Raw genomic sequence first — 27,475 nt, 5'->3', positions numbered from 1 at the left:
CAACAAAGAACTCGAAGGCAGAATAAGGGAGGTTGCACAGGTGAGCAGAGGGCTGTCGACACAATTTTACTCACAAAGTAGACTAGGTTATCTAAGTCTCACTGGGCTTAGATGTTGACCTGGGCCATCAAGTCATGTTTTCTTTCATTATGTTCTGTTTTGTTGTTCTATATGTTGTTTATTCCACTATTTTTTATACATTTATTTATTTATTTTTATCTGCAATATGGTGCTGAGGCTCAAACCCAGCGCCTCAAATATGCTAGGCAGATGCTCTACCTCTAAGCTACAACCCCAGCCCCAATTCCACTGTTTTTAGTATTGGAGGAAATTGGAGATTCAGCTGGGCTAAGAACATTTAATATTCCCCACACATTTTCTGAATCAAAGATTTTTAACTTTTTCCAAATATAGCTTTTTTCCATTTACAATTTTTTTAAAGATAAGAAACAATAAGTCAACTAAAGAAATGGGTGGGTCCTTGGGCTGTGGAACAATATTATACTTCAGGACACAAGAAAATGCAGAGCCTTAGCGTAGGCATGAGTAGCTATTGTCCTTCATCAGGGCATGGACCTCTCCTTAGTGGGTCTTCTCCAGGAACACTCTGTGGCACCTGGTTATTGCTGGTACACTGCCTCAATATCAGAGTCATTCCTGGAGTAGAGTTTTATTTTTGTAGATCATAGTTCCCAACTAATTCAGTTTTAACTTTTACAGTCTTTAACTTGATTACTTTTTTTCTATTCAGATCTCTCAGATTGCTTTCATCCATACTAGAATATGATCAAATGTGGTGAACTCTTCTTGGTTGATCTGCTGGGCAGTGTGGTTCATGGGAACACCATGCTTCTTCATGCAGTTCTGCCATCAGTGAAAAAGAGGGTTTTCTATTTCATGGGGATATGTGCATGTCACTGCACTATCTGTCCTTCAGCTATCCGAAATGTTTTGAACAATTACTAGTTTTCTGAGAACTGTGTCTATAGTGTGTGATTGGTATATGTTACCCAAACACACAAACAGTGCCAACTAAGGCACCTGCTTGTCCATCTTCCCCTGATGAGGTCCTAAGTCCTGATTGACTTGAATATGCCAAATTCTGATACCCTCTTCCTGTCAGTAGTACCTTTTCTTTTGGTGAACCTCTGTAGCATATATCTTGTAGGAGAAAGTTCACACTGATACTATGATCTAAGATCAGATTTTGTGAATTATTAGTGAAACAATTTTATTCTTGACAGTTATTGGAATCTATTCAGCACAGGAATTTTTAGCTCATTTGCTAACAGGCGAAAGTGATATCTCACATGGACTTCAGAAGGTAATGGATCTGTTGTTTTCATAAAGAAGATTAAAATATTAGCTTTTGTTAGTTATCTTCAAGTATTTCTAGAATAATGTAATACACATGGTTCTTTTAAAAAAAGGTCTAACTTGATTAAATGGATAATTTAATTCCCAGTGAACAAAATTAGGCTATTTACTGCCTGCCCAATGGATGAGCAAGCTAAAACTTTTGGAAGAAATGGAAAACATAAAAACAAACCCAGTGAGATTATTTATTTAAATAATAAACAGCATCGTTGTTATGTCAGTGCTTTGAAATTCTTTCCTTAGTTGCCTATTGGAGAAAGATTTCATAACACTGTAGTGGAAAAACCTGAGAAATTACCCCACAATGTCAATGTTCTGATTATGTGACTAAGAATTAGCGAGGCAGTTTTAATTAGTATAATATGACCATTACCTCCCAGTGGATAAGAACATCATTTTCTATCTCTGAAGACTCATTAGAACTTTCCTCAAATTTTTATTGTAGTCAGCAGTCTATTAAAGGAAAGCCAGAGTTCTCTCTGGGATTGCTGGTAAGATAGGAAAGTTTAAAATTACTCTCTAAGTACTTTTTCTATCTCATGTGTAGATCCAGGAACTCTGCCCTGAGAAATTTATTTACATATGAATTTTAAGTCTTAATTCCTTTACTTTCTTGGCTCTTGTGTTCTTTCTTGTCAAAGTTTGTTGTATAATTCTCTGTCAGGGGCTCTAGCCTTTTACATGTTGGTTGAGGCTGAATGAATTCCATGTGTACTATAGAAGTGTGTGAATTAAAATCCAATCTAATTTAGATTATCACTTCTGATCACTAAAATCACCTCTAATCTATAATGAGCTTCTGAGAATAGGGTTATCATTACTCAACAAAGAGTTGAGGCTGGTGTCCTCTGGTTTGGATTATAGATGTCTTCAGGGCAGCAGCTCTTTTGACTTTGGTTCTACAACACTCTTTGGTGGTGATTATGGTGACAAAGTGGTTGCTCCTTTGATTTGAAAAATATCTTTGACTTATTTACATATCCTGAAGATTAATAATATTGGCAACTGTTTCTCAGTACTCACCTACTTTTAAATTATCTATGTCATATCAAAATAAAAGAATAGCTATTATTTGTTGATCTTTTTTGGGTATCAGATGTATTTTGAGCTCTTTACATTTATTATTTCATCTATTTCTTACCACAACTCACTGAAATTTGGTGTTGTTGTTGTTCTTATTTTTATTTTATGCTTCTGAAATCTATATTTTTAGAAGTGTTTTTTTCTTATACAGTGCTTATAGAGAGTTACTGTGATTGTAATAACCTTGAAAAACTAAAGGTTTTCATTGCTTTGTCTTAATTTATTAGTTAAAAAATTCTAAGAACTTCTCAAGTAACTATTTCATTTAAACTTCACAGATAACTATTCCATTGAAATCTTGTTATTTTAACTTAAATCCCATTTAGAATATGGTAGCAAGGGTTCTGGTCAATTGTCAGTGCTGCTACATTTTTTTTTCATAAGTTTTCTATAGATATGTTTCTCTCTTTCTGATGTGGTATTCACTAGTTTTTGATAAATAGACTATATTGTGTGTTTTTTTTTCATTGAGAGAATGTTAGAGTTAAAAATAATCACAATAATAATTTTAAAAGAACATGCTGACATTTAGATCTAAAGACTTTTTCCTCTAGGCTATGAAGTTTTAAAAGTAGGTCATACTTTGGATTTAAACTCTGAGCAGATACTTGCTCTCTGTATTAGCTTACCTTTTGATCTTAAAGCAGCACTTATTCTTGACTTCAGGAAATTTTAAATTGTCCTTCCAAATTTGGAAATACTGTATGAAATGAAAAATCACCAGTTATTTTAAGGATGAAATTAAGGAAACAAGTTTGGTGCTTTTCTGTCTCCTGAAAGAATTAGAACTTTTCTTCTATCAGTAATCTAAGCTAGAAATATGAAATAGTTAAAAAGTACAAAATTTATGCTCAATTGAATAAAATTGGAGTATAGGGAGGTACTGTTAACATTCTACAGAGTGACTTTTCATCAACCAGAGGACAGTAGAATCTGAGGATATTGAAGTCTACACCCTCAACACAGTCTGCCTCACTGAGTTAGCATAATTGCCAATTCACTTGTTTCCTATTACTCTGTTCATTATAAGAAAACTGCTTGGAACTATTTTTTTTCTTAGTTCTGCCAGCACTACAAACCACTAAAGAACACGACCTTCAACCTTTTCTCTTTTATTTCTCTAATTCGTAACATCCTTTCTTATACTTAGAATTTCTATTCCAGACTCTATTCCACTATAATAGCTGCCTAGTTCTAGTAAGTAAATACATCAGGCTCATTTTTCTGCTAGAGGTATTGATGACTAAATACCAATAGTGTTTATTCTACGGTAGCATAGAATTTTATTTTTTACACCCACTATTATATACCCACTATTTTAGAAAGGCCTAGTCTATGGGCTATCTGTGGGGATGAAATATTATTAAAGGTAACTTTAAAAGCTTCAGATTTTGTAACTTTCAGTATAATGTTTTATTTTAAAATACCTATAGGAATTTCAAAAGGACAATTGCCAAAAAGTGTGGTCTCTGTTTTCTTAGAGCAGGTAGGTATCTCTTTATTAGTAAAACTCATTTAATAAATATTTATTTCAAGATCAACTATCTGGTGAGAATTAATTTCCCATTTTAAGTTCCTTTAGTCTATTGCATTGTTCTCTCCACCTCTCCTCTGCTTTTCTGTTCCTGTATTAATTCTGTTTTTTTCTTTTAGATACTTAATAGCATTTATTCTTCCTTTCCTTTCTTTATCTTTCTTTATCTCTTCACCGTCTTAATTTACTGAGAAAAATTTAAATTCTTTAGGATTAGAAAATAAGAATTATATTCTCATTATTGTTACTTAAGTTTGACATAATAATCTTGATTTCTGTTGTCAAAATTTAAAATAAGATGACAGTTGAAAATGAGCATATAGATTATAATTCTATACTCAGATATTTAAGGGGTCCCATTTAAGATGATCTAAAAAAGAATAGTTCCAGTATGAAACTGTCCAGATATGACACATACCAGGTACATGTGACAACCAGGAAATAGTTATATAATTAGAATCAGAAAAGAGAATCCTGAGGGAAGCACAATGCCTAGGAGTACATAGTGACGACTGACAAAGTGAGACAGCTACCTCTGCCTGCTTACCTAAGAGACAGAGAAAGTAATAAGAAGAGTGGCATAGGAAGAAAGTAACCAGAGAGCAATAAATACTCATTATGAACATGTTTTATGTCTTTAATAATTCAGAGATTCATTTACTTACTGCCAGCTCTAATTTTAATTTTATCAGTTTTATAAATGGGAGAATAAATTAAACTCTTTACTAAATAAATACTATTGTTCAGTTTTTTATAAAATTATGATTCAAAACTGATTTTTGCATTGATTTCATAGTGTTTCAGGGGGAGGAGGATTGGTTGCTTTTTAGTGAGCATTAAGTATATAGGATATATTTTCTTAAAGATTGTTTGCTAGTAAATTGGTAAATCTAGACATCTTAAACCTCAAGTAACAGGCCTTCTACCAAATATAGTGTTAAGAGGTAAGTTATTGCTCCTCAGTAAATGAACATTATAGTTAAAAAAAAAGTTTTAGGCCTCAATTTTGTGACTTTCTTTGGGAAATAATGTTTTGATTTTTCTAAAATGTCTCTACCCTTACCCAAATGAAAAGATAAAATAAGAAAAACTCCCTTTTTTAGCATTTCTTTACAAAGGCTAAATCTTTGTTTCAGTGGTTGTTGCCATTAAACAGTTATAGAAAAATTAAGTAGTAGTGAAATAGGTAAGGTCTTTTCCAGCCATGTATTATATAATGTGACTGTCATGACACTATGCAGACTGTAACCAGATACATCGGTGCAAGGCTACCTGCCCAAACCTTGTGAAATTTTTCATGAGACCTGAAACCACAGCTAGTACTCGCTTTTCCAGGTAGCTTGTATTTCATAAGAGAAAAATAACACCTTTACTTGAAAACCTGTTGATACTTGCAGTCTTACTAAGCTATGCCTGTATGTTAAAATGAACTTAGGAGCTTTATATTTATGAAAAACAAAAACAAAATACCAAACAATTACCAATTGGAACAAGTGTCCTGTCTTTGTATTTTGCCTGTGATACTCTTAAACTCATCTGGCCATTTTCCCTAGTTCATGCTCTCCTACATCAGGTAAGTATCCACATGTCCACACATTAACTGTGTCATTTAGTATTGACTGAATGTCGATACTTCTCTCATGGAAAAAAAAAAAATGTACTTTTGCTATGAGTGTGCTCCTGAAAGTCAGGAACATGACTATGAACTTTTGGTTCCACTTGGTGTTCTCCAACATCAAGAGATGTTTCTTATTAGATTCCTGAAACTTCAGTTTTTTTAAAAAAACTATTTTTTAGTTATACATTGACACAGTATTCTTATTTTTTATTTACTTTTTAAAAAAATATTTATTTTTTAGTTTTAGGAAGACACATTATCTTTATTTTTTTTTAATTTTTATGTGTTGCTGAGAATTGAACCCAGTGCTTCACACATGCTAGGCAAATGTGCTACCACTTGAGCCACATCCCCAGCCCTTTTATTTACTTTTATGTGGTGATGAGGATCAAACCCACTGCCTCACACATGGGAGGCAAGCGCTCTACCGCTGAGCCCACACCCCAGCCGCCTGAAACTTCAGTTTTTATTATTTGTCTCTGCATTCTTTTAAGAGGGCATTCTTTTAGTTTTATTCAGATGTACCTTTGTTGTAGAATTTATAGTTAGAATATTTGACCCAAATCCGACTTGTTTGATATTTTTACGAGTATTTAGATTCTTCAATTGGAATTCATTATTTGGTAAAATAGTACTAATAATGCATTCCTGGGTATTCTGGTATCAGCAGAGCTGCTGCTAATAGTTTGTACATTGAAATATCTTTAAAACATCTTTATTTAAAATGATAATTTTAAAACCTTAATGTGTCTAGATTTGGATTCCAAACTAGATAGAATAGAAACCAAAAATTTAAACCTATAACTGATTCTTTAAAGAAAACTATAATAACAGTTCATCGTCTTACTGCAGGTTTTAATTATTTGCTTCTTTTAATCCCCTCTTTTGTCTGTTTTTATGGAAGATGTTTAAAATATCATTTCTTCTCTTCTTATACAATATTAGGACGTGGCTTATCCCTGAATGTTTCAGAGTAAGTACCATGAGCACCAGTCTGTGCTAATGCTATAACATCATATGGGTGGTGTGTGTGTGTGTGTGTGTGTGTCTGTGTCTGTGTATGTTTGTGTGAGAAGGCTGGGGCGTACATAGGGGCATGTCCTTTATCAGTTATAGGAAAAAGTCTCATATGGAATGAGGCTCAGCAATTTTGTATATTTAAATTTAATGTTAAAATAACATAAATAGGTGTGCATGGTATTTTATGTATTTCACTTCCAAAGTAGAGGACAAATTACTTCAGGATGTGTTGTGAGCTCCATGAGAGCAGGGACCTAGTCTGTCTTGTTGTCCATGCTCTATCTCCAGCTCGAAGCCCTTGCAGTTCTCTTCAGGAAAGACATTATATCATACCAGGTCTTTCAGGCATGTTGAATTTCCTTCTGTTTTCATCTATCCTTATGCAGCTAGTCCACCCTAGAGTGATGCCATAACTTAGAAATTCACATGATGAATCCCTATATTGACTTGAATTAGTAAATAACATTTTTTCTTTTTAGAATAATATTTTCCAGAGAAAGAGGGCTATTCTTTTAGTGGTAATCTGTTGGCAACTTAAAACATCAGCAGACATTCTCTTCACCAATTATGTATCATCTTGAGTTTATGGACAAAAATAGTAGATTGGAATATTTCTTCAGTTTTGAATTAAACAACTCTATAAAGTTGAGTACTACTTAACTTCTTTGTAGTTTGTTATTCATGGAATTTTAAATTTCTCTTACTGAAAGGAAAAATAACAAATTTTCAAATATGAAGATATTATTTCATATATAAAAATGATAATTTGGAGCAAGAATTTTCTCTACCATTTTTTATTTTTGTCTCTTTTAAATTGCATTGATCCTGTTGAATTTTGCTTCTTACTAGTTACTATTATGATATCAGTTTGGTTTTCATTAATAACTTGTCAATAGCCACTAAGGGATTTTTTAAATGACCTTTAGAAATCATTTAGAAATGAGGTAAAACTACACAATGTGAATTTTCAGTGGTAAACTTTCTTAAAAACAAAGTTCTATGCCCTACTTTATGAAAATAAAATTTAAAAATATATTCTAAAAATAGTTCTGTGTGATCACCAGAAGAGATTCATGTAGGACAAGTGCTTGGACTAAGACATTCAGGATAACTATAAGGTTGGCAGAAAGGAAAGAGACAAGTTCTCCAAAGAGAATAGCTTAGGCAAAGTATAAAGTGGAAGATGGAAGTCTTTCCAAGAGATGGTGACATTCAAGTTTTTCTTTACAATCCTTTGTGGATTTTGTGTCTGGAAAATAGACATGACACAAGGGTCTTTCCTAATTGTATCACTGGGTTGTTTTAAGCATGAAATATAGTAAATATAAAAGTGCTTTGTAAGTGGTGAAGCTCATACACATTCAGCATGATTCACTTACTATGTCATTATCAACATGTATTGGTAGTTCCGAGGGTATAGACGTATATTAGTCACCAAAAGGAGGTACTGGATGTGAGAGAAAGATGATGTTAAGGAATACTTGGTCAGAGTCAAAGATAATGCTTAGTGACTGAGAAATGAACTAAATGAATTTTTTAAAAAGTCAAGATTATGGGCAGGTTTAGAGGTAAAGATGTATGAGTATAGTTCTAGGAATGTTGTTTGGAGGTGATGATAGTATATCTAAATAAAGATGTCCATTTATCATTAGACATAAAAGACTTTGTGAGAGCAAGGTATGAAACGGAGTGAAATTTGGGGATTGTTTGCCCGGTAGATAATTGAAACCCTGTGCATTCTTAAACTCTTGGGGTAGTGGGTATGGGAGGTGGGGAGGGCAGACATATAAGGGCAAAACCATGCATGTGTTTGGTCTTTCACATACTCTCTCTCATATGCTTCCCTCCCTATTTTGAGGAGGGAAATAAACTCTCCTTTATCTTTCTCCACTGCCCATTCACTCACTTTTTTTTTTTAATCCTGCCTCAAACAGCAACACTTCCTTCAACAAGACTTCCTTGAAGGCTTTCAGAGTATCAAACAACAGAATAGGCTTTATTTTTATAGGTGCAAAGTGTTAAAGGAATTAACTGGCTACTTCCCATTAGCTTTGAAAGAGAGAGGGCCTTTTATCTCTAAATAGATCCCTCTCCAACTTCATTTGTGCTGATTTGAAGAGAATGCTACTAAGTGTGTCTTGATAGTGAGAAAGCTGAGACTCATTTGGCTGAGATGATCCTGGGGACAAGACAGTTCCTGGAGACCACATCCTTGGTGGGGCCATTGCTGCAGTGGCACCAAGTAAAGTTGTGTAGGCTGTTGTTTGTAATCTAATTCCTCCAGTAAGTCTTCTCTCCCATTGTGCATTTTTATATTCTCACCAGAACAGTGTGTATGTGTTTCTAAAACATGCTGTAAACTTGCCCACCTCCATACCTTTGAGTGGGTAGTTTCCTCATCCTTGAGAGTTCCTCCCACCTCCCATGGCCATGGAAAACCATACTCCAAGGTACAGGTCTCTTGAGTTCTCTCTCTCAATCAGTCTACTGGGAGAGGAATGATTGCTTCTTTCTTTCTACCCCAAACATTTTGTGTCAGATATAGATAAAAGATCAGATCCCAGATTCAGACTGTGTAGATTTAAATCCTGGCTTTAATTAAGCATATAACCTATTTTCTCATTTGTGAAATGGATATGAAAACAAAATGAAATAAGTAAAGGACTTAGCCTAGTCCTGGTACAGAGTAAGTGCTTAATAAACAGTCCTGTAAGGTAAGTTATTGTTTATATCTTGTAACCAAAGCAGTGATTTCATTCTTTGTTATTCACACCTATATGCCTTTGTCTCCTTTGTAAGATTGGGAGATCTCTGCAGTTACGGTCCCTGATGTAGTCATCTTGCTCCTCAAAGTATGAAAAAGTACAGTGCTTCTCTTACAGTAGAAACTCAGTAATTGTGAGATGGTATGAATGGAAGAGCCAATTAAGTGTCGATATGGAGCAACAGCATTTGTCAATCTGTCTTCCACTGAAACTGTAATGTCTTCAAATCTAAATTTTAAAAGCATAACATTTTATTGTATTTCCTTTAAAAAATGCTGCCTACTTTCACTGATACCCTCTGTCATAACAAATACCACGGTACACACACCTTGATCATGTCACTCATTGTAGTTACATAATTAATGTGTTTATACTTGAACAATAACTTTTTGAAAAGGAATTCGGGCTAAAAATTATGTAGAGGGATGAGGGAAACCCAAACTTATTTTTTATTGTTTAGGTGAATCATTATTTTTAATCAAATGTGAGTTTTTAAGCTGATGAACATAGATTACTGTGATTATAGATTAATGCTCCCATGCTATCTCTGTTTCATACAGAAAATGGAAAATATTTAATTACATATGCTCTCATTTTTTTCACAAAATGTTGTAGATACTAGTTAGTAAGACATATATCCACAGAAGATAGCTTCTCAATGGAAACTCTGTAGTCCTAGATGCGTGAGAAGGGGCAGCATGAAAATCACCATTGAACAATAGCTTGTCATTTCTAAATACACTATGCCCTCTCCCACTCCTTACCTTAGAAATATTGCCTCCTCTGCCTATAATATGCTTTGCCCATTTGCTTGGTCTGTTGATCTTCTGTTTATCCTTCAAATCCCCCTTATATATGTCATCACCTCTGTAAAGACATTCATTCCTCCTGGGCAGAGTTAAGTCATTTCCCGTTATGGTTTGGATATAAGGTGTCCCCACAAAGCCCCTGTGTGAATGCAGAGATATTCAGAGGTGCAATGATTAGATTATGAGAGTTGTAATATAATCAACCCATCCTAGTTTGGATGGACTGACTGGATGATAACTGTGGGCAGGTGGGAATGTGGCTGAAGAAGATGGGTCACTGGGGGTGTACCCTGGAAAGGCACATTTACCCCCTTGCCACTCCATTCAGCCTTAGCTTGGGCCCAGCCATGGAACAAGCTGACCATAGACTGAGTCTCTGAAACGATGATCGAAAATTAACTTTTCCTCTTCTAAGTTGGTCTTGTGGGGTTTTTGGGTCACATTGATGAAAAGCTAACACACCATTTCTTCTCAGCCCTGCGAGAGCCCTTAGGGTGCACCTTGTACATGCCACTGTGGGTTCCCCTAAATAGGAGCTAGCCTAGCTAGCCCCAGCTTCAAAAGTGCTTAGGTGCTCCAAATGTGTATATAGAGAGTGGGCAAATTAATAAATGAGATAATAAGTAATATGAAATCTGCAAATGGTCAAAAGTCCAGATTATAGGCTGACAGCCCCTTCCATCCTCCAACCATTTGCCAGCCTTGGTTTATGTTTTGTTTTAATATAAAACTGAATGTTTCCATTTTTGTCTTCTCATGTTCTCTTTGACCATCATTTAAATAAAGGGAGAGCCTGACGAAGTGGCTTAGACAGTTTTCATTTGGGCCAGTGTATGATCTCTTTACTAGAAGATTCTTTAGTATTAATCATATTTTCTATTGATAGAAGGAATCTAAATAATCTGTACACAACTCATTGCATCACTTTCCCTTCAACTAATTCTTAGAGAGTGATTTAGGAGACTTGTTTAATTTCTTGAGGGGGGAAAAAAGCATGTCCTAATTCTTTATTGGCACATACACAGATTTTAAGGTACTTGATTATTAATAACAGATTGTTAATACATCTTAGCTGTTTGTGATATACTATAATAAAGTAATAGCACTGATGTTTTTTGTCTTGATCTGTTATTAACCAATGAAGTAAATGTTTGATAGATTTCTGTTTAATTTGCACCTTTATGATACTCTTTAAATGGTATGCTTGATTTCAGTTTCTAATTCTTGCATTCCCCCCACTCTTCCCTCCTCTCTTTTCTTCCCTTTTTTCTCCTTTCTTCTCCTCTCTCCTTCCCTCTCTCTTTCACTCCCTCCCTCCCCTCTTTCTTTTCTTTCTCTCCTTCCTTCCTTTCTTTCTCCCCTCCCCTCCTCCCCTCCCCTTGCCTTGGGCCTTTTCATCAATGCCTTCTACTCTTTTGATTTTTTTCTCTTTCTTTCTTCTATGCTCCTTTTCTAATATCTTTAAGTAGAACCTTAGGACTTTTGAAACCTGTCTTCTAATCTATACATTAAATGTTTTAAATTCTTCTCTAAACTTTGTGTCATAGCTCACTCTGCCATAACAAAATACCATAGTTACTGTGGTTTAAACAACAGATATTTATTTCTCACAGTTCTAGACACTGGGGACTTTAAGATCAAGGTGCCAGCAGATTTGATTCCTGCTGAAGGCCTCTTCTGGTTGTAGAGGGTCTCCTCTTTGTGACCACACATAACCAAGTGGGGGAGGGGCAGGCTTTGGTCTTGCTTTCTCTTGTAAGGACACTGATCCCTTTGTGAGGCTACCCTCATAAATTCATTTAAACCTAATCATTCCCGAAAGGCCCCACCTCCAGATATCAAAGCCTTGGGTGTTAGAATTTTGGGGGACACATTTCATTCATAAAAATTCCTCCAAATTTGACTTTTTGTTCATTTTTTTAATAAATATAAAATATTTTCTGTTGTGATTTTTCATTTGAGCTGTGGAATACTTAGAAGTTTTTGGCATAATTTCCAAATATTTTTGTTTTCTAAATTATTAATTGATTTCAATTTTAATTCTTTTATGGTCAGAGAATATACTTTGCATGGTTTCAAGACTTTTAAATTTATAAAGATTTGCATATTTCTTGGTCCAGACTATAGTCGGTCACAGGAACCGTTGCATTTAAACTTGAAAATAATGTATTCTGTCTGGGATGCAGTGTCCTATAAATGTCAGTTAGGTCAACTTGTTTGATAGTATTGCTCATGTCTCCTCTATCTTTACTAAATTTATGTCTACTTGTTTTATCAGTTACTTAGAGAGGAATGTTGAAATATAAATGATAATTGTGGATATGTCTACTCTTCTTTCAGTTCCTTTCTTCCTGTATTTTAAGGCTTTTTATTAGGTGCACGCACATTTAGAATTATGTCTCATGCTGAATTGGCCCCTTCATCATTACATAATAACATTTGTCCTCTAAAACAGTTACTCCAGGTTTCTTTTGATTTGTTTTTGCCTGGTGTAACATATTTCACACTTTTTTACTTTTAAACTAACCTAAAACAAGTTTCTTGTAGATTCATATAGTTGAGTCTTCCTTTTTTATTACACATAAAAATCTTTGCTTTTTTAATTGAAGCATTTCTGTCTCTGCAGCCTAGTATGTGTAACTTTTTCGATGGAAACCAAAACAAAATTTAAAAATCAGTTTTTTAATCACAGTAGCCATTTTCACAATTCTAGTAGCTACATATGGTAAGTAGCTACCATGTTGGACAGAACACATGTGGATTTCCTCTGCCCTTTTCTTCATAACAGTCAAACTCTGATTCATGTTTATGGGAAGTCTTGGGAAACAGCAAGTGTCCCGAGTGTCCCTTTTCTCTCTGAATAGGGAAGGGGTAGGGGTGTAGGAAGGTTTCCTTCTCCTGCCAGTAGTAGATAACTGGAATCCCCAATTTCTTGAATGCCTGTGGATTGTTAAAAATTCCTATTCATTTCTTTTATCTTCTCTCTTCTTCAAATTAGAAAATAGATGAAAATACAATTTTATTTTTAGCTTTAATTGTACATTTAGTTTTTACTACTAGGTCATTGTTTGTTTTGTGGTTTTGATTAAAATATCATATCTTTAGGATCATTATCAAATACAATAAGATTTGAACAAGCAAAAATATTAAAACACTAAGAATATGAATTATAGTTTATTTCTTCTTAAAGCTAGGGTTTGTATTCTGCATCTGTTCTCATAAGCATGACACAATGCCATGGACCTAGAAGGCAATCAGTAAACATTAGCTTCAAATTGAAAGTGAAATTAGAACTGCTTTTTTCAAATAAGTTAATGCAATGCTTAGAATAAACAAAATATTGTTATTCTCATTTTTAGTTATTATGAGGGTATTTTCTCTAACAAACTATACATTTTGAAAAGGGAAACTGGTTTTAATTTTGTACAAGAGTCACTAAGTTAAAGTTGCATTACACTGACTACAACTTTGACTTCTGAGGTAAAAAGGCGAATTTCAACCAGTTAACTCAGAAATATAATCCTTGAAGAAAAGGCAAAAGATCATTTGACTTCTACAATATAAATTTTACCTAGATTTTTAAATTGCTTTATTTTCTGTTTTCTTCCCTGAAATCCCAGCAATGTGGTTTCTTTGCTCCTTTCTTCTGGTTCTATGTCCAACATGAGAAAAACCACAGTTTTGCAGGTTGGTACCATTCCAGATTTATAATATATGTTTTCTCCTTGGTTCTTATCACTTTAGCAATCTCTTCCTTTCTTCTTGTGAGGTCTGTCATTCATTCATCATTTTGGGTGTTTTTGAACTTTCCCAGCTCTTTTTTGGTTCATCTTACAACCCTCCTTCTGCCTGTGAGCCCAATTCCTATTCAGTTACCTCCTTTCCTTCACATGGAAAAAATAAGTACTGGATTATGAACCCTCACTTATATAAATGTGTTCATCCCACCTCGGTTTCTTAGCCTTGTTCCCTGTAGTCTCCAAGGAAGAGGTCTTTTTCTTCTAGCTCCTCACTAATCCTTTCACCTGTGCATTTGATCATGTCCTTCCTGCTTCCTCTGAGACCTAATTCTATCAGTTACTCCCTTTCCTGTATTTTTATCCTTTTCATCCCTATTGGCTCCTAGAAAATATGCTCAAGTTTCTGCTTTTCATTTATTTCATTTCACAGAATCCTCCTCCAACTCTTCCTTCTTTCATTGTCAGATTTCTACCCAGAGTGGATTCTATTTGCTGTATTCATTTCACAAATTCACTGGAACCACCCCTACCAAAGTCACTGAGTACAACTTGAATTGCTGCCTTACATACTTCCCTATTACCTAGCTTCAGGCTCTCACCTAGGGCACTGCAAGTGTCTGACTCATCTCTTTGCTTAGGCTTCCCGTTTCTAGTTTACTTTTTTTTTTTTTTTAAATTTTTTTATTGTGGGTTGTTCAAAACATTACAAATTTCTTGACATATCATATTCCACACTTTGATTCAAGTGGGTTATGAACTCCCACCTTCACCCCATACACAGATTGCAGAATCACATCAGTTACACATCCATTGATTTACAAATTGCCGTACTAGTGTCTGTTGTGCTCCGCTGCCTTTCCCATCCTCCACCCTCCCCCCTCCCCACCTCTCCCCTCCCCTCCCCTCCTCTCTCTCTACCCCCTCCACTGTATAACCCTGAGGGTCTCCTTCCATTACCATGCAATTTCCCTTCTCTCTCCCTTTCCCTCCCACCTATCATCCCTGTTAAATGTTAATCTTCTTCTCCTGCTCTTCGTCCCTACTCTGTTCTTAGTTACTCTCCTTATATCAAAGAAGACATTTGGCATTTGTTTTTTAGGGATTGGCTAGCTTCACTTAGCATAATCTGCTCTAATGCCATCCATTTCCCTGTAAATTCTATGATTTTGTCATTTTTTAATGCAGAGTAATACTCCATTGTGTATAAATGCCACATTTTTTTTATCCATTCATCTATTGAAGGGCATCTAGGTTGGTTCCACAGTCTTGCTATTGTGAACTGTGCTGCTATGAACATCGATGTAGCAGTGTCCCTGTAGCACGCTCTTTTTAGGTCTTTAGGGAATAGACCAAGAAGGGGAATAGCTGGGTCACATGGTGGCTCCATTCCCAGCTTTCCAAGAAATCTCCATACTGCTTTCCAAATTGGCTGCACCAATCTGCAGTCCCACCAGCAATGTACAAGTGTACCCTTTTCCCCACATCCTCGCCAGCACTTGTTGTTGTTTGACTTCCTAATGGCTGCCAATCTTACTGGAGTGAGATGGTATCTTAGGGTGGTTTTGATTTGCATTTCTCTGACAGCTAGAGATGTTGAGCATTTTTTCATGTACTTGTTGATTGAGTGTATGTCCTCCTCTGAGAAGTGTCTGTTCAGGTCCTTGGCCCATTTGTTGATTGGGTTGTTTGTTCTCTTATTGTCTAATTTTTTGAGTTCTTTGTATACTCTGGATATTAGGGCTCTATCTGAAGTGTGAGGAGTAAAGATTTGTTCCCAGGGTGTAGGCTCCCTATTTACCTCTCTTATTGTTTCTTTTGCTGAGAAAAAACTTTTTAGTTTGAGTAAGTCCCATTTGTTGATTCTAGTTATTAACTTTTGTGCTATGGGTGTCCTATTGAGGAATTTGGAGCCCGACCCCACCGACTGTAGATCGTAGCCAACTTTTTCTTCTATCAGACGGCGTGTCTCTGATTTGATATCAAGCTCCTTGATCCATTTTGAATTCACTTTTGTGCATGGCGAGAGAAAGGGATTCAGTTTCATTTTGTTGCATATGGATTTCCATTTTTCCCAGCACCATTTGTTGAAGATGCTATCGTTCCTCCATTGCATGCTTTTAGCCCCTTTATCAAATATAAGATAGTTGTAGTTTTGTGCATTGGTTTCTGTGTCCTCTATTCTGTACCATTGGTCCACCCGCCTGTTTTGGTACCAGTACCATGCTGTTTTTGTTACTATTGCTCTGTAGTATAGTTTGAAGTCTGGTATCGCTATACCGCCTGATTCACACTTCCTGCTTAGCATTGTTTTTGCTATTCTGGGTCTTTTATTTTTCCATATGAATTTCATGATTGCTTTCTCTATTTCTACAAGAAATGCCGTTGGGATTTTGATTGGCATTGCATTAAACCTATAGAGAACTTTTGGTAATATCGCCATTTTGATGATGTTAGTTCTGCCTATCCATGAACAGGGTATATTTTTCCATCTTCTAAGATCTTCTTCTATTTCTCTCTTTAGGGTTCTGTAGTTTTCATTGTATAAGTCTTTCACCTCTTTTGTTAGGTTGATTCCCAAGTATTTTATTTTTTTTGAAGATATTTTGAATGGAGTGGTTGTCCTCATTTCCATTTCAGAGGATTTGTCACTGATAGACAGGAATGCCTTTGATTTATGCGTGTTGATTTTATATCCTGCCACTTTGCTGAATTCATTTATTAGCTCTAATAGTTTCTTTGTAGAGCCTTTTGGGTCTGCTAGGTATAGAATCATATCATCTGCAAATAGTGATAATTTAAGTTCTTCTTTTCCTATTTTTATGCCTTTAATTTCTTTCGTCTGTCTAATTGCTCTGGCCAGTGTTTCGAGAACTATGTTGAAGAGAAGTGGAGAGAGAGGGCATCCCTGTCTTGTTCCAGACTTTAGAGGGAATGCCTTCAGTTTTTCTCCATTCAGAATGATGCTAGCCTGAGGCTTAGCATAGATTGCTTTTACAATATTGAGGTATGTTCCTGTTATCCCTAATTTTTCTAGAGTTTTGAACATAAAGGGATGCTGTACTTTGTCGAATGCTTTTTCCGCATCTATCGAGATGATCATATGGTTCTTATTTTTAAGTCTATTGGTGTGGTGAATAACATTTATTGATTTCCGTATATTGAACCAGCCTTGCATCCCAGGGATGAATCCTACTTGATCATGGTGTACAATTTTTTTGATATGTTTTTGTATCCGATTCGCCAGAATTTTATTGAGGATTTTTGCATCTAGGTTCATTAGAGATATTGGTCTGTAGTTTTCTTTCTTTGAAGTGTCTTTGTCTGGTTTAGGTATCAGGGTGATGTTGGCCTCGTAGAATGAATTTGGAAGTTCTCCCTCCTTTTCTATTTCCTGAAGTAGCTTGAAAAGTATTGGTATTAGTTCTTCTTTAAAGGTTTTGTAAAATTCTGCTGTATACCCATCCGGACCTGGGCTTTTCTTAGTTGGTAGTCTTTTTATGTTTTCTTCTATTTCCTCAATTGATATTGGTCTGTTTAGGTTTTCTATATCCTCCTGACTCAATCTGGGCAGATCATATGACTTAAGAAATTTATCTATGCCTTCACTATCTTCTAATTTATTGGAGTATAAGGATTCAAAATAGTTTTTGATTGTCTTCTGTATTTCTGAAGTGTCTGTTGTGATATTGCCTTTTTCATCCCGTATGCTAGTAATTTGAGTTCTCTCTCTTCTTCTCTTCGCTAGCATCGCTAAGGGTCTGTCGATTTTGTTTATTTTTTCAAAGAACCAACTTTTAGTTTTGTCAATTTTTTCAATTGTTTCTTTTGTTTCGATTTCATTAATTTCAGCTCTGATTTTAATTATTTCTTGCCTTCTACTTCTTTTGCTGTTGTTTTGCTCTTCTTTTTCAAGGATTTTGAGATGAAGTATGAGATCATTTATTTGTTGTTTTTTTCTTTTTTTAAGGAATGAACTCCAAGCAATGAATTTTCCTCTTAGAACTGCTTTCAATGTGTCCCATAGATTCCGATATGTTGTGTCTGTGTTTTCATTTATCTCTAAGAATTTTTTAATTTCCTCCTTGATGTCTTCTATAACCCATTGATCATTCAGTAACCTATTGTTCATTCTCCAATTGATGTATGCTTTTTCCTTCCTTCTTTTATCGTTGATTTTCAGTTTCATTGCATTATGATCAGATAAGATGCATGGTATTATCTCTACTCCTTTATATTGTCTAAGAGTTGCCCTGTGACATAATATATGATCTATTTTTGAGAAGGATCCATGTGCTGCTGAGAAAAAAGTGTAACTGCTTGATGTTGGATGGTATACTCTATATATGTCAATTAGGTCTAGGTTATTAATAGTGTTATTGAGTTCTATAGTTTCCTTATTCAACTTTTGTTTGGAAGATCTGTCCAGTGGCGAGAGAGGTGTGTTGAAGTCTCCCATGATTATGGTGTGGTGGTCTATTAGACTCTTGAACTTGAGAAGAGTTTGTTTGACGAACATAGCTGCACCATTGTTTGGGGCATAAATATTTATGATTGTTATGTCTTGTTGGTGTATGGTTCCCTTAAGCAGTATGTAGTGTCCCTCTTTATCTCTTTTGATTAACTTTGGCTTGAAATCTATTTTATTTGATATGAGTATGGACACGCCTGCTTGTTTCCGAAGTCCATATGAGTGATATGATTTTTCCCAACCTTTCACCTTCAGCCTATGTATGTCTTTTCCTATCAAATGCGTCTCCTGTAGGCAGCATATTGTTGGGTCTTGTTTTGTGATCCATTCTACTAGCCTGTGTCTCTTAATTGGTGAGTTTAAGCCATTAACATTTAGGGTTATTATTGAGATATGGGTTGTTCTTCCAGCCATATTTGTTTATTTCTGTTACTAAACATTGTTTGTTTTCCTCTTTGATTATTTCCCCCCCCCTTTACTGTCCTACCTCCCACTGTTGGTTTTCATTGTTATTTTCCATTTCCTCTTCCTGTAATGCTTTGGCGAGGATGTTTTGAAGAGATGGTTTTCTAGCTGCGAATTCTTTAAACTTTTGTTTATCGTGGAAGGTTTTAATTTCATCCTCCATCCTGAAGCTTAATTTCGCTGGATACACAATTCTTGGTTGGAACCCATTATCTTTCAGTGTTTGAAATATGTTATTCCAGGATCTTCTAGCTTTCAGAGTCTGTGTTGAAAGATCAGCTGTTATCCTGATTGGCTTACCCCTAAATGTAATCTGCTTCCTTTCTCTTGTAGCTTTTAAAATTCTCTCCTTATTCTGTATGTTGGGCATCTTCATTATAATGTGTCTAGGTGTGGATCTCTTATGATTTTGCACATTCGGCGTCCTGTAGGCTTCTAGGATTTGGGATTCTGTCTCATTCTTCAAGTCTGGGAAGTTTTCTCGTATTATTTCATTGAATAGACTGCTCATTCCTTTGGTTTGGAGCTCTGTACCTTCCTGTATCCCAATGACTCTTAAGTTTGGTCTCTTAATGTTATCCCATATTTCTTGGATGTTCTGCTCATGGTTTCTTAACAGTCTTGCTGAGCTGTCTATGTTCTTTTCCAGTTGAAATACTTTGTCTTCATTGTCTGATGTTCTATCTTCTAAGTGTTCTACTCTGCTGGTAGTATTCTCCATTGAGTTTTTAAGTTGGTTTATTGCTTCCTGCATTTCTAGGATTTCTGATTGCTTGTTTTTTATAACCTCTATCTCCCTGTATAGTTGATCCTTTGCTTCCTGTATTTGTTTGCGTAATTCGTTGTCGAAGTGATCTTTCATTGTCTGATTTTGCTGTTTAATGTCTTCCTTGATACTCCAGATCATCTGAAGCATGTATATCCTGAATTCTTTATCTGACATTCCATCTGCTGCAGCTGTTACCTCTTCTAAGTTGCGTTGACCTGCATTGCTTGTGGTCCTTTCTTTCCTTGTCTTTTCATACTGCTTGTGTATCTTTCCTGCAGGTGCGGGCGGCGGCTCTGCTCTCTCTTTATTCCAATTTGGGAGTCGTGGCTACCACGCCCGCAGGTCACTGGGCCTGTTCTGGGCGCTGGCGGCGGCTCTGTTCTGCCCCTACTCCAATTGGGGTGACGAGTGTACCACGCTGGCAGGCCACCGGGCCTGATCCGCCGGTCGGTTGCAGGTTTGCCTACCCTGCAGGCGCGGGCGGCGGCTCTACTCTGCCCCTACTCCAAATGGGGTGACGTGTCTGTCGTACCGGCAGGCCACTGGGCCTGTCCCGCTGGTCGGTCGCAGATCTGCCCACCTTTCGGGCACGGGTGGAGGCTCTGCTCTGCCCCTACTCCAATTGGGGTGTCGTGACTACCCCGCCTGCAGGACGCTGGGCCTGTTCCTGGCACGGGAGGCGACTCTGCTCTGTCACTACTCCAATTAGGGTGGTGTTTGTACCACGCTGGCAGGCTCCTGGGCCTGATCCGCCGGTCTGTTGTAGGTCTGCCTACCTTGAAGGCGCTGGCGGCGGATCTGCCCTGCCCCTCCTACCACGCCTGCGGACCCCTGGGCCTGATCTGCAGGTTGATCACTGGTCTGCTCACCCTGCGGGCACGGGTGGCGGTTCCGCTCCGCCCCCACTCCAATTGGGGTCACGTGACCACCACACCGGCAGGGCGTGATCCGGGCGTGGGAGAAGGATCTGCTCTGCCCCATACTCCAGTTGGGGTGACGTGTGTACCACACTGGCAGGCCACTGGGCCTGACCCGCCAGGCTGTCACAGGTCTGTTTACCTTGCAAGCGCGAAGGGCGGCTCTGCCCTGCCCCTCCTACCATGCCCATGTACTACTGGGTCGTGGGTCTGCCCACCTGGCGGGTGTGGGTGGCGGCTCCGCTCTGCCCCCTCTCCAATTGGGGTCACGCGGTCACCACGCTGGCGAGCCGCTGGGCCTGCTCCGGGGGCTGGCGGCGGCCCGGCTCCTCCCCTCTGGCTCGAGGACAAATTGAGGAGACTCGGGTGACTGAGCCTCACCCCCCTTACCAGGAGACCAACTGCTTATGTCACCGCTGGTATTGATGAAGATCTCTCCTCCACCGCTTTCTGCTGACATCAGATCTCTGCCATGTTGGTATCCTATGCGAATGGCAGCATTTCGTTCCCCTTGCCGGGCAACCCAAGCAATGGGTGAGTCCTGACCGGCCCTCAGCAGGACCCGGACCGAGACGCAGTTTCCGCGGGCTCCTAGCCCCGGTCCAGGGAAGTTCCGGGAGCTGGAACTCGGCCACTCCGTGCTCGGTGTAAGCTCCTATAAGTGTAAGCTCCAAGAAGCAGTCCCCGCGGGCTCAGTTCCGGGAGCCGGAATTCGGCCGCTTAGTGCTTGGTGTTTGCTCTGATAGTAGCAGGGTCCAAGAAGCAGCCTCCGCAGGCTCCGCAGCCCTGAGCCAGGGCGGTTCCGGGACGGTTCCGGGAGCTGGCACTCGGCCGCTCCGTGCTCCGTGTAAGCTCCTATAAGTGTAAGCTCCCAGAAGCAGCCCCCGCGGGCTCAGTTCCGGGAGCCGGAATTCGTCTGCTTAGTGCTTGGTGTTTGCTCTGATAGTAGCAGGGTCCAAGAAGCAGCCTCCGCAGGCTCCGCAGCCCTGAGCCAGGGCGGTTCCGGGACGGTTCCGGGAGCCGGCACTCGGCCGCTCCGTGCTCGGTGTAAGCTCCTATAAGTGTAAGCTCCAAGAAGCAGTCCCCGCGGGCTCAGTTCCGGGAGCCGGAATTCAGCCGCTTAGTGCTTGGTGTTTGCTCTGATAGGAGCAGGGTCCAAGAAGCAGCCTCCGCAGGCTCCGCAGCCCTGAGCCAGGGCGGTTCCGGGACGGTTCCGGGAGCCGGAACTCGGCCGCCCCGCGCTCGGTGTTCACTCCAATAAGATCAGATTCTAAGAAGCACCCAGGCGCTGAACCCTAGCAATCTGTCTGCAAGCCGCAGGCGAATTGCAGCCTGAAATTACCTGTTCTGTGGCTGAATGAGCTGCGGTCAGTCGAAAACAGGTATGGTGACGTCAGTTTACCAACATGGTGGCTGCTGGCCTCCTCTGTGGTCTGACCGGTGTGGAGAACCGAGATGGACCGCTTCCTTCCCCCGTCTCGAACCCAGAATTCATCCCTGAGTGCGGTGCTTGCGCGGCTGGCAGAAACTGCAGCACTGTAACCCTGCGTCTCTATCCCAGCGCGCGTTGCAGACTCTAGCCGCGGGGCGATTTGCTGAATAAGCAGTGTTACCCTCCGTGCGACAAACCTCTCGCGTTTGAGTCCCCGTAGCCGATCCTCGTGCGCTGGAAATCCTTCCTCCAGGTTCCGGCGTACCCCACTATTGCTGGAAATTCCTAACAAGATATCCTTTAGCCGTCCTGACTTGTCATACTCCCACACAGTGAAGCAGCACACGGGGGTAATGCACTCCCCTCGCCGCCATCTTCCTTCCTTCCTCTAGTTTACTTTTATTACCACTAAAAAAGCAGAGTGGCTTTTTAAAATACTGATATGATCACCTGACCTCTGTATCCTACACATTTCATAGGTTCAATAGTTCCGACAAGATAAAGATCCATATTCCGTAGAAGAGAATATGAAGCTGCTAATGATCTGACCTCTAGCTCTTCAGTCTTATCTGCTAATGTCTATTATTGAGTCCCACCCATAGTTCCCAAGTTATATGCTATTTCACACTTTTGAGTCTCTTATAGTCTGAGTCCTCTAGCACGGTAACATGTCCTGTATCCCTAGAATTCTCCTATTTAACTTTAGAGACCATGGTTCAAAGACCATGGCCAAGCAGCCTTACCAGGCTTTACCTGGCTTCTCTTTCCTCCCTTTCCAACCCATCACCGTCATACTACCATTTTAAAGTACACTTTTTTGGTTGGTTTTACTCTATAGTTGGGTATACTGTCATTATAGATTATATAATTTATTGTAGATATTTCTTTTTATCTTTAGTTCCCTTTTTAGATAGAGCTCCTTAATAGTATAGAGCCATTTTTCTCATCTTGCCATCTGCCCACAACTGTCTTAGTGCCTTGATAAATGTTCACGGAATTAGCAAATTTCAGCAAATATTATTTGGTGCTTCTTCTATAGGCAGTGTTATACTTTTAAATTTAGATTATAAGTTTTAGATCATATGTTTTTAATGCCACTGAAATTAATGCTGATTGCTGTATCATATTCTTTTTCTTTTTTACTTTACTGGGGATTGAACTCCAGGGTGCTTGGTCAATGAGCTACATCCCAGTCTTCTTATTTTTTAATTTTGAGAAGGGCTTACTAAATTGCTAAGGCCTTGAACACTTGTGATCCTCCTGCCTCAGCCTCCTGGGTTGCTCAGATTACAGGCATGCACCACTATACCAGGCTTTGTGTCATGCAGTTTCCAGTTCTAAAGAGCAGGAAAATAAGTTTGTAACTGGATAAGGTAGTCTATCTGAATATATAGGTCTTTCGTTGATGTTATTATAAAATATGTTACCAATTCATCCATGCATTCATTTTCTAATTACATCATAAAGAATTAGAGAAAAGATTTCATGAAATTTATTATCACTTTTTTTCTTGGCATTCATTCTCCTTCCCCTTTACCTTCGTGTAGCTTCCAGAGTTGTCTAAAATGCAAAGCTGATGATTTAGTCTTCTGCTCATGAATCCTCAATTCTTCCTTCACGTTCACTTATATGCTAGTTACTTTGATAATCTCCCACTTTACCAAATTCAATATCTTGTTCTTAGACTTCTCTTGAAAGTTTGTTTTTGCTACACAGCCATTCTGCAACCCTTTTGCACCTGCAGCTGGTAACGCTCACTCTTCTCTACTCTGAGCATGTGGTTCAGGAGGATAAACATAATAGCACATTGGCAGTATTTATGTTAAATGAGCCCATCTTTTCCACGCATCTGCTGCACAGGCGCAGAAACAGATATGTTGTTTCAGCTATTGGCTGCCAGGGAAACAGAAGGGTTGCCACAACACAGTTGACAAACAACCCCCTAAAATACCTAAAAAGCATCAGCTCATGCTGCTGGAAAATCAAAATCAGTAAAGGACTGTACATTTTTGATGCCTGATTTCAACTTGGTTCCCTACATCCTCATGTAGAAATTGGACTATTCTCTAAAGCAGCAACTGGATCATCTTTAGAAGAATACATTTTAGGTTCACTAGCTTTTGCAGGAAAGTGTACTCAAAATCCCTTAGTAGGTCACTGGTGAGTTGCTTTGTAGTGCAGTTGAATTGTGCACCATTTGGATGCTTAGTCTTTTGACTGACTTTGATAAGGTTGGCTCTAACAAACCCAGCATCCTTTTCATTCTGTGGTGCCACTAGGCCCGCCACCCTGCCATCCCTCTTTCTCCTCCCCCTTCCCTACCGTCTCACTGTCCCTCACTTGAACTGCTTGCCAGAGTTCACAGACAGCTGGGCAGAGTGGCTAAATCACCCAGCTGCCCGGGAAACTTGGCGGCCAGGCTGAGGGAAGGAAGCATCGGCTCTCTTTGAAGGTTGGCTGCCAGTGAATCTCAGGCAGCTGGACTTCAAAGAGGGGACCGATGGGCTTTCCCTCCTGTCTAGGCAGGTCATTCCACGGTGCTGCGCTTCCGGTGTTGGCATGGTGGTTTCCAAGTTCCTCTTAAATTAAAGAGCTGAATTGGGAGCTGCACTTGTGCTCACATGTGTGTTTCTTATGTGATACAGACAGTCCAAGCCTCCACACACTGTCACTCTAAACTTAAGAATTAAAGATAAGAAGAAAAGGTAACATCTTTTAAAGGGTGGCCAGGGGAAATCCACAGCAGTGGGATTTCAGCTTGTCACTGATTATCAGCTTGTCACTGTTATTTACCAAGTTTTAAATTACTCAGGGACTTCTGATGTGATCTTGAATAAAGGCTAATCAGCCAATGCTTAAAGACTGAATATAGCTGGTAACCTGGAATTAAATGGAGCCATGGTGATAGTTTTATCTGTTTATAGAAATGGGTGTAGCAGTCACCCACTAGAACACACTTGCTGCACTGACCCACTTTTCACCTTTCACCAGTGGTTGGTGAGAGAATGGGCCTAGTAGGGGAAGAACAAGGTATTATATGAACAGAGTTGGGGCCTGCTTTATTTGCAAATGGCGGTCAGAGTAAAGGGAGCCTAAAATCAGAAAAGCCAGAGTATATTTTGTGTACACTAGTGGCCAATAGCGCAGACCCTCCAGTCAGGCTGCCAAGTTTCAAATCCTGGCATTACTATGTACTAGCCATGTGACCTAGGGCAACTGACTTTACCTTTTTTGTACCTCAAACTCACCTGGAAAGTAAGGCTAATGATAGTATTTATCTCACAAGGCTGTTGAAAATATTCAAATGGTTAATAGAAACCATATACTTAAGACAGTATGTAGCCCATGGTAGGTGCCCAATAAATGTTAGTTATAATTATTATGTACCAGCTCCCATTGACTGGAACTAGGAGGAAATAACAAATGACTTCGGTTTGTGATGTTTACTGTTCCTGTTTGGATAAAAGACTGCTACTGTCTGCCTTGGATTGAATTTCTAATAGGATATTTGAGAAATCCTTAATAGTGTAAAATATCTTATTATGTAATTTGAAGGAGAAAGCAGTTATATTTATCAATCCCTCTCAGTACACTGTCTGCCTTGAGGATATACGGAGACTTGATTCATTGAAGGCCATTACTATAACATTCCCTCATACACAACCAAAGGAAGAAACATGGCAACTTATCATAAAGGGGTATTTTGATGAAGAGTATAGCTCCTAGAGTTAGAACCATGGTTAGAGGTTTTGCTCTTACAATTTCTTGCCATATATATTTGGGTAAGTTATCTCACTGAGCCTCACTCAGCCTTGTTTATAAAATGAGGTAATGATGTATAACTCAGCAGGCTTTTTTAAAGAATGAAATTAGAAAATGTATGTTTTACTGCCCTAAGTAGCAACATGTTGGATAAATGTAGCTGCTGCTGTTATCATTATCACTATTATTGCTACCACCATTAGGTTATAAGTTATTGAACCACAAGGAAGCCTCCAATTAACCTCAGTGATCTGAGAAATAATAGAGGGTCTTTCCCTCAGGTTTTTGTTCTTTCTAGATCAAAGTTGAGTTGATTTGGGGCCAAATCTAGCCAGTACCATTTTTGGGGTAGGGGGTACTGGGGACTGAATTCAGAGGCACTCAACTACTGAGCCACTCCCCAACCCTATTTTGTGTTTTATTTAGAGATAGGGTCTCACTGAGTTGCTTGGCACCTCGCTGTTGCTGAGGCTGGCTTTGAACTCGAGATTCTCCTATCTCAGCCTCCCAAGCTGCTGGAATTGCAGGCGTGTGCCACCGAGCCCGGTGGCTACCCCTTTTTGTAAATGAAGTTTTATTGGAACACATAGCATTATCCATTTATCTGTGTGTTGTCTGGTTGCATTCATCCTACAATAGCAGAAGTGAATGGTTGTGACAGTCTATAAGGTCCTCACAGCTTTAAATATTTACCATTTGTTTCCTTCCAGGAAGTTTGCTAACCCTTGATCTAGATATGTGTTTTCCCAATTAAGATTCAGAGAATGGTTCCATCCATACTGGTATGTGCTATGTGAAAAAAAATGTAGTCAAATAAGCTTTGGAAATGCTAAAGAGGTTGATTTATTCCAGGAGTACTACTTAAAAGTTCTGGCTTTTAATATACTGATGTGTATTGTGAATCTTTAAGACAAGGCCATGGTATGCAAATAAACTCTAGTTTCCCAGGCTTGCTTGGCTATAGCCCCCGCCCCCATCCCCAATATGATGATGTTACACAAAACATTCTCTGGGAAACCCTGCTCTTGGGCTCTCTCTCTGGAAAGACTTTCTTCTTAAATCATTTCTCTTGGTGATTTAGGTGATATTCTCATTTGGAGACCTATGGAATATCATATGAGATTCTCTATTAGTTACCTTATTTTTTCCCAGTAAAAATTATATTTTGCTTAAAATCAGAACAGTAAAATCTGCCAGTTATTTAAATTGTCTAATCAGATAATATCCCCATCTTTAAATGATTGTGTATGATGTCTCAGAATTATAAATCAGAGTCTCAAAGTCCAAGAAAGACAGGCTGTTTCATTTCATGCCTTCTTGAAAATTTAAAAGCACAGGCCCTCTGTAGGGCTTTAAATTTTTTTTTTTTTTACATCCAGATTTCTGAAACATAAATCTTGAATGCCTAACTGGTATACCAGCTGATCTCAGCTAGGGTTTATAAGAAGAGAGATTAATGTGAAGGTAACTTTTGCCCTAGCCAGAAGGGGTTTGTTTTATGGACTAAAGTAAACACCTTGAATTTCAAGTTGCAAGCACATGGGGAGCCAGAAGATTCCAGAGCACTGGCGTCATATTCTGCCTGTGACTCACATATCTCAGTGGCTGAGCTTTCTTTTGCAGCTGCAGCTTCCAGCTGGTCATCAGATAGAGCCTTAGGTAGTCACACACTGTCACCTGGTCTGAGATGGCCAAATAGGCATATAGTTGCAACAT

General features: G+C 38.6%; 1 protein-coding gene and 1 pseudogene across 2 annotated transcripts in view; one reads left to right on the top strand and one right to left on the bottom strand.

The window, feature by feature from the left end:
* Wdr70 (WD repeat domain 70) overlaps window positions 1–27,475 on the top strand; it is a 307,105-nt gene that overhangs the window by 211,245 nt on the left and 68,385 nt on the right. The window lies entirely within an intron of this gene.
* Window positions 583–27,475, bottom strand: LOC124077751 (low molecular weight phosphotyrosine protein phosphatase-like; annotated as a pseudogene).

The sequence above is a fragment of the Marmota monax genome, unplaced genomic scaffold, assembly GCF_021218885.2.
Source record: "Marmota monax isolate L192 unplaced genomic scaffold, Marmota_monax_Labrador192_F-V1.1 WCK01_AAM20220418_F8-fsc00077, whole genome shotgun sequence".
NCBI classification, from domain to species: Eukaryota; Metazoa; Chordata; class Mammalia; order Rodentia; family Sciuridae; genus Marmota; species Marmota monax.
Note: the sequence above shows the minus strand (reverse complement) of the source record. Positions and strands in the feature narration are given on the sequence as shown.